Below are 9889 nucleotides of genomic sequence, written 5' to 3' on the forward strand. Positions count from 1 at the left end.
AACTAATTATAGACTAGGTCTCAGTCTTTGTGAGAATTGATGAATTTCCTGTATATTCCTGGTTTATCCGGTTATTCCTAGACTATCTCTTCTATAGTTTTAATTACAAGACAGTGGTGTTTTCTTGGGTATCTACTTTGATGAATCCTGAACTAATTTCTTTTTTTCTTCCAAACCCGAGTCAGAGTTTCAGCCTTTTGGCTGTCACTTGTAAATTGGCAAAGGCATGAAATGGATATGCTGCACAAAATAACAAACTCACTTCTCAGCATTTCCATTCTTGTTAGGATCTTGGCTCCTGCAGTCTTGGCTGCCTTGATAGATCTTGGATACCATCAGTCTGATTTTTCATTTTTTTACATTCTATCCAAATTTTTGAGTTTTTCTCATTAGGAGAGTTGGTGTAATACAAACTCTATAGACGGCTATAATTGGAAGTAGAAATATCCTGTTATTCATTTGTTCAAGGAGTAATTTTAGTACTTACAGTATAGAAGGTACAATTGCTCCAGGCAATGGTTTAAATACTGTATAAGGTATTTTCTTAATGGAGCTCACATCCTAGAGCAAGCAGGTAAAATATAAACAAATAAGGTGATTTCGAGTTATAATAAAGGCTCTGAAGGAAATAAATGGTGGCATGAGAGAAGGAAGAGCTGGTTATGGGGAGAAGGCTACTTAATACAGAGTAATCAGGAAAGTCTTCTCCTTGGAGGTGGCATTTAAACTGAGATATGAAAGACGTGAAAAGCCATGAAAAGCAGATCAAATAAAAAGTATGAAGGCCTTGAGGTGAGAGGAGGCCAGTGTGGCTAGGGTGAGAGAAGGTGTAACTAATATCTAGCTATGCCTCACTAAACACCTAAGCAAGCTAAATTCAAATAACAAATTTTAATAATAGTGTCCTAATAAGAAATAAAAAATCTCAGATACCCCCCCAAAAAGAGAAATATGAAAAATAAAATAGTGTGTAGAGGGGTCGACATGTAGAGGGGTCGACACAGAAAGCAGAGGGTAGAAGTAGTGCAAGAAGGTCAGACACCAAGAAATAGACCTGGGAGCTGAGGTCAAAACAGACACACAGAAACAAGAGAGGTGACCTTGACCTAGCCAAGGAAGGAAATGGGAGCCACGATTCATGCACAAAACTGGTACTCTTGAAAAGCTGCTCTTTTTTTGTTTTTGTTTTTGGTTTTGTTTTTTTTTTTTTTTTTTTTTTTTTTTTTTTTTTGGTACTGGGGATTGAACTCAGGGGCACTCAACCACTGAGCACCTCCCCAGCCCTATTTTGTATTTTATTTAGAGACGGGGTCTCACTGAGTTTCCTTTTAGCATCTTGCCATTGCTGAGCTGGTTTTGAACTCCTGCCTCAGCCTCCCCAGCCTCTGGGATTACAAGCGTGTGCCACCATGCATGGCAAAAAGCTGCATCTTTGAGAGAGAAAATTGAAAACTCAAGATATTATACCAAGGAGAAAGCAGAAAAGCTTGTCACTGTGTTTGTGTTCTGCTTTGCTTTGCTTTGCTTTCTGTTGGCGTCGACAGGGCCTGGGTATAATCTGATGAACTGAAAGCACCAGCCTGCGCAGTTCTTGTTTTCAGAGTCTGATTTATAACACCTGAGTGGCTCCGTTATCTTAAACCAATAAATAAGCTTGAGAATCTATCCCAGGCGACTGACACTCCTGAACTGGGTGGCAGAAGCAAATACTCCTGGGGCTCTTTGTCCAGACTTTTGGTTTAGAAGGTGTAAGAAAGAAGGTCAGAGAAAGTCATATTTAGACAAACTGAATTTACTGCTTGGATCTTGACAGAAAGATTAACTCAAGGATGTGCCAACTGTAGAAGGAAACTTAAATCTAGAACAAAGGAATATAATGTAAGAAGCACGGGTGAAGAGGAAATTAATACTAGGCATGGAAAAGAGAAACACTTATAGCAGTTATTTAAAGTGGAAGAGAATAGGGCAGGGATGTAGTTCAGTTGGAGAACACAGGTTCAAAGCCCAGGGTTTTATCCCCAGCAGTGCCAAAATAATACTAATAATAGTAGAATAGAATAAAATAAAATAAAACAACACTGATAAATTATAAGACTTAGGGGAAATGAGCAATCTTCTAGAAAAACACACATTTCCAAAATTATCTCAAAAAGTATGAAACTTAAATATGCAAAGGATTTTTTTTTAATCCACCAAACCCATTTTTTAAATCTTTTTTGGTGAGATCTGATAACTTTTTGTAAAGTAGATTGTTTCTGTCTTAAAAACCTATTCCAAAGACTGAAAAAATGAAGTGTTCACAATTCATTTTATAAAACTATTATAACACTAATACTAACATAGGAGAAATATTTTTAAATTATAGACTGTTACCACTCATGAACATAATTGAAAAGTACCAAGAAAATATACAAGCAAACCAAATCTTGCAATTTATTAAAAACAATTATAACCAACTTTGTTTTATCATAAAGATGAAAAAATGGTCTAGCATTTTAAAATCCATTTGTATGTTATCACATTAGCAGAGAACAATTTCAGTCATCTTAACAGATAGGAAAAATAAGCATTTAAAAAGAATGAGTCACCCATTCATGAAAAAAGTCTTTTAGAAAATTATGAATAGAAGGGGGTTTCTTTAATATATAATTCTTTTTAAAAATTTCCCAAATCCTATAGAAAACATTGCTCTAAATAATAAAACATAGAAGCATTCCTTTTAAAATCAGCAACAAAAAAGAATGTTCCTATTGTTACTTCTATTCAATTATAGCCAGCAAGAAAAGACAAGAAAAAATAAGAATTAGAAATAAGAAGGGGCTGGGGAGATAGCTCAGTTGGTAGAGTGCTTGCCTTGTAAGCACAAGGCCCTGGGTTCAATCCCCAGCACCCAAAAAAAAAAAAAAAAAAAAAAGAAATAAGAAAAACTTATTTATTCAGACTGGACATGATTGTCTACATAGGTAATTCCAAAAATTACAAATAAACTGTTGGAATTATTTAAATCCAGCAAGTTCAGGTATCACCTAATACCTGAAATGCACAGCGTTAAACTACCTCTTGCAGCTCAGGATGGTGAAGGGACCTGAAGGTAGGGAACTCCCTCTGTGGGAACATGAGACACTCTAACAATAATGTCGAATATCAGGGCTTGACCTTCTCAGTGTCAGTGAGAACAGTCTCCCAGATCTTTTCTCCATTTTGTAAATCACAGAAAACCTTGACCATTGGAAAAATAGGCGCCTCTCATGACAGATAATAGAGAACTGGGTTAGATATTTGCATTTTTTATCCTGTCACATTTCAGGAAAGAGTGTTTAAGACATTGTGAAATGTGACCAACTACTCCCTCTGAGGTAAGCATTTGCCCTTGGGGACATGATTAACTGTGACTTCACTGGTAACACTGGTCAGGCCTACTTTGTTTGGGCTAAGATGCAGTAGTATATTATTAGCTGGATAATCCTCAGTAAGACAAATGGTTTTCCAGCAGTAGGACTTTATCATATGAGGCTCTTCGCTTTTGAAATAAATCCAGGTTACTGGGGCACGTATTGTTTGTCTTTGAAGATGAGAACATAAGACAGGAGCTCTTCAAAGGTATTCACAAAAAGAAAAAGTCAATCTTTGTCTTAGTTCGGACTGACACAATAAAAATACCATAAGCCAGGTGACTTAAGTATCAGAAATATATTTCTCAACAGTTTTGGAGGATGGGAATTCTGAGATCAGTGTGGACGCATGGTTGGGTTCTGGAGAGGCCCCTTTTCCTAATTTGTAGATAGCTGTCTTCTTGCTGTGTCCTCACAAAGTGGAGAGAGGAAGAAGGGAAGAAAGCTCTCTAGTGTCTTTTATAAGAGCATTAATCTCATCATGAGGGCTTCACCCCTGAGACTTAATTACCTCTCAAAGGCCCCATCTCCAAATACCATGATGTGTTGGGGATTAGAGTTTCAGCATATGAATTTGGGTAACATAAGCATTCAGGCCATAGCAATCCTACAAGATTGAATCCCAGTTGTGTCATTTATTAAGATCAAATGTGTAAATTTTTATCCATCAGTGGTATGTAGCCAAGAGAATTGGAACTGGGCAGAGACATACTTGGAATCTGAACTGTTTCTTTATCTCTATCTATGCATATCTTATTACCTGTTTTCCAGGGGTTTTATTCCTGCGGATGATATAACCCAAGCAATGTTGTTTTTCCCATTTATGTCCCCTCCCCATCCCTAGATGGACTATGGAATAGTGATTAATTTTAATTTGGTCTTAGAAAATAGAAGGCAACTAATGTTAACCATAGAATTTCCCTGTGAAGCTTTTCTTTTGATGAAAGAGAAAGCTAATAGTTCATAATCCAATCCAGATGCAGGATAATGTAATTGTTCTGTTGTACCTTACCCTAGTTTACTTCCCTACTTCCTAATCACTTAAGTTGGACTTCAAGAATCAATCTCAGCTCTTAGAGCAGACTGAATGGGAGAAAAGAAGACTGTGGACGCTGAATTCCTTGTACATGAAAACTGGGTAGTCCTACATCAGATAAAGTAGCAATTTCCCAGGAACCGAAATCCCTTTGGAACTGAGCTAGCCAGTCTCTTGGGAAAGAATTTCAGTTCAAATGTCTGATAGGTTCCCAGTAACTATCTTTAATAGAAGGCTTGTTCTTTAAATTGAGATGGTTGTTTAACTTAAAAACTGCAAAGTATATGTTGGTTCTTAGGAGAACCTCCTGATTTAAAGCATCTCATCTTCCTTTGTTTAGAACATGGTCTATCCATATTTTGCCACTACACCAATAATTCCAATTCTCTACAATGCAAATAAAATAGAAAAAATATGAAAACAATGAAATGTTCATACACCACAAGAGGTGGTATTAATAGAATTGTATTAATAGCTACTTCTCACCCAAGGGCTCCTTAAAACAATCACGGTAACTTAGAGGTACTCCAAAACTTCTCTATTCAGTCTTTCAAAATGAAAATCATTTTATCAGATTTTTTCCTGATTATAAATATAATTAATATTCATTGTAAACATTTTAAAAGCTCTAAAAAAACTATATAGAAGAGAGAAAAGAAAAGCTCTAAAAATATAATTCTTTCTTTTAAATTTTTCATTCCCTTAGACTCAGTCAATAATCTTGCCTTACTTTTCTGAGCAAACAGGTGATTCCTTTTTTTTTTTTTAACTCCATTCTACCAATATATAATTAGTAGGTTTTGTTTTATTTGTTTGTTTGTTTGTTGTCCAGAAAAACATTCCTGTTAACTGAAGCATGTAAACTCAATGGACAGGAAGGGTTCCATCAAGTTTTAAAAGCTCCAGATCTTGGTGCCTGGTGGCAAGAAAAACCACAGGTAGACTAAGTTTATGGAGGGAAAATAAGTTGTTAGGAAAACCAGAACATCTATGAATTCTTTTTCTCTGGCACTGTGGTAAGCCAGGCCATTATATTTTTTCATCTGAATTTCTGCAGCATGATTGCTTTTTGCCACTAATCTCTACCTTCATGCTCAGTATTGCATTGTTAATTGTAAATCTCTTCTATTGAAGAACAATTTTATTACATCATTCTTAGCTTTCAGTGTGCATCTGTTATTTTTCTTAACATATTGTTTTAGTCAGCTTTTTCACTGCTGTGACTTAGAACCCGACAAGAACAATTTTAGGGGAGAAAAAGTTTGTTTAGAGGGCTCATGGTTTCAGAGATCTCAGTTCATAGACAGCAGGCTCCATTCCTGGGAGCCTGAAGTGAGGCTGAACATCACGGAGAAAGAGTGTGGCACAGGGAAGCGACTCACATGATGATCAGAAAGCACAGAGAGACTCCACTCGCCAGATACAAAATATATACCCAAAGTCACACCCCCAGTGACCCACCTCCTCTGGTCACACCCTATCTGCCTTCAGTTTCCACTCAGTTAATGCCATCACAGGATCAGTTCACTGATTGAATTAAGGCTTTCATAACCCAATCATTTCTCCTCTAAACTTTCTTGCATTGTCTCACATATGAGTTTTTGGGGGACACCTCACATCCAAACCATAACACTATCACCCTAGCTTAGCACCAGTGGGTCCCTGCCTTGCTAGTTTATTCTCTCACAGCTTCATTTTCTTCCCATTCATATGTGTTCTATGTTCATGGCCACCCTATTCCTAAGCATAGGTTATATACACTTATTTCCTTCTTTCAACAATTTATATGCTGTTTGCTTCATGGTCTGATTAAAACTCACTCACTTCTCATTGACCTCTTATGACTTAAATTTTACAATATATTTTGTCTTCTCTCAATGTTATACATTTGCTGATTAGTTTGCTATATAGCTATATAATATATATATGAGCTATTATAGTATATAACTGTACTTTAGTATATAACTATCTTATCTATGTGGCTGACTTTTCATAAGTATTACCTGCATGATTTGAAATAGAAGGTACATGAAATAGATCCTTACTAAGGAATCCAGAAGTGATAGAAAACATCATTGCTTTGAATACTTTCTCTATCTCCCTGTTCAAGCCAGGTATTCTACCACTACAGCTTCACTAGTTTTGGTAGTCACTCATCTTCTTTCCAAACCTCAATACTTTGGTCATGGATGCTACCCATAAGAGTTGAGGGATTAGGAGCTGGATAGGAGGATTGCTGCCTAGAACTCCGGCCAAATTTAACAGGCCCTTGTGAAGACGGCTGGGGCTTTGGAATGCAACATAGAATAATAAAAGGAGCATCAGCTTTGGACTCGGGCCTGGGCTCAAATTCAAGTTCTATACATGTTAACATTCACCTTTTTTTATTTCTTCATATTTCACACAGAAGTCATACATACCTCACAATATTATTGTGAGTATTAAATGAGAGGGGGTTTTATGGTTTCCAGTGCATAGTAGATGCTCCATAAATTATAATTATTGCCTCTAAATTAGATTAGCAGCCGACTCCATCAAAGGAGGTTAACAATTAAGTGAAATATCACAAGTCATAAAATATTCTTACATGGATAGACAATTTCTTATGTTGAATTAGCTGGCATTTTTTGAGTACCAATTTGTTCAACATTTGGCAGTTAACTTGCTTTCTAAGGAAAAATCTTTACAAGATTGGGAACTGCCTCCTTAGCCAAAGACAACAACAAGACTGTCCTTGCAGAGGGCACACACAGTAAGACTTCAAGATGACGCCTACAGTATTGGGATGGATACAGTCCAAAGGCCAATATATACTGCAATTCAACTCCTAAAATTATAGAATCTTGATTTGGATTTTCTTAGAGATATGGAATTTCACTATTCTTTTTAGAAACCTCCATTATAACATCCCAGATAGATCATCTAACTTGTGGTTGAAGAAGCAGTTCCTTATTTCATAAACCAGATCTTTACCCTGTAAAATATAACCACTAGTCAGCCTTCTGTTAATTAAATCCAAATCCTCTTGCGGTGTCTTCTTTCCTTTGATTCTAGCACTGCCCATAAGAGCAACATAGAGGATGACTCTGCCTCAGATCGTCTGTTCTAATTTCCCCTAACTTCTCCAGAATGAAAAGATCCTACTGTTTTTAATTGTGTAGCTATGTGCTTTCAAGGTATATTTGTTAAATATTAGCTTGAATTTAAAACTTATGAGCTATTAGACAAATATGTGAAAAATGCAGAATCCCAGGAGGAAACTGAACTATTTCTATCCAATTGGGACAGATTGCTTGTAACAATCAGGACAGGGAGATAATGGAAAATGAATCATTCTGAAAGGCACGTATGCCCTAAAAAACAAACATTCAATACAATATGACATTTGAAATCATAAATTTTGAAGCAATAATTACTGCAGTATTTATCTGTTTCTTAGCAATGTCTTATACCCACATTATTTATAAACAACAACAAAAAACCTGGTCCCATCTTAATGTCAGGTAATCCAGCACTTTGGTCTTTGATTCTGGAAACATGTTAAATAAGAAGAGGTCTCTTGCAACTACGTGATTAAGATTTACAGGGTTTTGAGGCCTGCTTGGGCATAGAAGCAACTGAGAGAACATGGAGGATGCTGGAAAATTTTATAGGAAAAAGGGATGAGACGCCATTTTTATACCAATAGCTGGTTCTGCATCAAGAAAGCCTCTTAGATGTCTTGGGTTACAGAAAGTGTTAAAGAATCAGTATACCATTTCTGCTTCTTAAATTTTGAAGTTTTACATCCTAAAACTCTAGTCTAGGGTCTGACACAAAAATGTGTCTGTTGCCTACTCAGAGAAAATATCTGGGTCTCTTTAGCCAAATCTAAATAAAATCTTAGCACATGTAAGATAAGTTCACTGTTTTAAAAAGACCATCGTAGCCAGAATATGTTTTAAAAACAACACATAAAGCCTGGATCAGTGAGAAATATATGTCGGAGTTAGACTTATTTGTAAATAACCACTATGTTTTCCCCTTAACCACTATTATATGAGAAATGAGAACATAGAATCTCAAAATGAGTTTTCTCATAGATAATCCTGTTCTATCGAGTTTATATCCCATAATGGTATGTTTTCTATCTCTGCAATAAATTTTATGAGGATTTCAATTTTCTTCTTCCTGCCCAGTTGACTTTGGACTCTTTTTCATAACCTAAGATATTTTCTGGATGGGAGTGGGGGATGGGGAGGCAGTAAGAGTTGTCCATTCTTTATGAATCTTTTCTGTGATTTTCATACCTCTCTTGAACAAACATACATGCTCTAATCTCCAGGTGAATGAATGCTCACAGCCATTTCATCTACCTATCCTGTCCTCATCATTTCATTATCAGAAAACAAATTATGACATTTAACTCTCTGACTGGGTAATAAAGAGCACCATAACCAAGAGGTGAGCCCAGGGTACAGATCTCTCCTCCTGACAGGGACAGGGTCACCTCATTTCATTACTTACAGTTCTTTTAGCCAGGAGCTTTCTTGCTTCCTCCAGAGGAACAAGCTCTAACTGGTCTTCCTGAAGCAAAAATGGAAATTAAAGGTGCTTTTGTTTAAGTAGAGATAGGAATGGGAGGAGTCTGCTATATACCTCTCTGAGTCATCTCTCTGTCTGAAATGGAAATGGAAGTTTTATGGGAGGGGGGGCACATGGAAATTGAAGTTCTTTCAGGTAAAAGTGTATGGGGATCCCTTGATTTGACTCTATTAATTAAAGCCTTCTATTTGGCATGCAGTCCAAAGTCCAGCTCAAAACTTCTTTCTTGTTGACAGCATATTCAAATATCAGTATTTTATATTTATAATTTTTATTTTCCATGGCCTTATCCCCAAAAGAAAACCCACCAAAATTTTTGTTATACTCCAAGAACCCTCACCTTAACCACACTGGTATCAGGCTCCACCAGGGGCCCTTCCTCTTCTCTCTCACTTTTTAAAAGATGCTCTCTTTCAAATTTGTACAGTTTCTGTCACCATCAGTTTGAGGGACTCTGTATTCTCACCTCCTCAACCCTTGTTCAAGCCAGGCTGAGCGGATGACAGGAAGGTAGAAATGCTGGTTCCTGACTTCCATTTGCAGACTGGGGTGGCTTTGAGGAAAGCGGGTCTTTCCAAATTCCAACAGCAGAGGGCACCACATTCTCCTGGGGCAACTCCCCTCCTGGTCTTACCATGGTACCGTCTTCACCAGAGGCACAGCCTTCAGTACTGAGGAGAAAGACCAAGGCTCTTCCCACCAACAACTCCCACCCACTACTCAGAATCAGGATTCTGAGCCAGTTTTTATGGATGATGGTGGGAGGCCCTGCAGAGAGGAAGGGGGTCTGGAGGAGGAGTCATGTACCTAGGGTTCTTTTCTGATAAAGCCAGAGACTTATTCCTCACCCACTTTTTCCTTCTACCCTGGTAACTGG

Source organism: Sciurus carolinensis, chromosome 3, assembly GCF_902686445.1.
Source record: "Sciurus carolinensis chromosome 3, mSciCar1.2, whole genome shotgun sequence".
Taxonomy (NCBI): domain Eukaryota; kingdom Metazoa; phylum Chordata; class Mammalia; order Rodentia; family Sciuridae; genus Sciurus; species Sciurus carolinensis.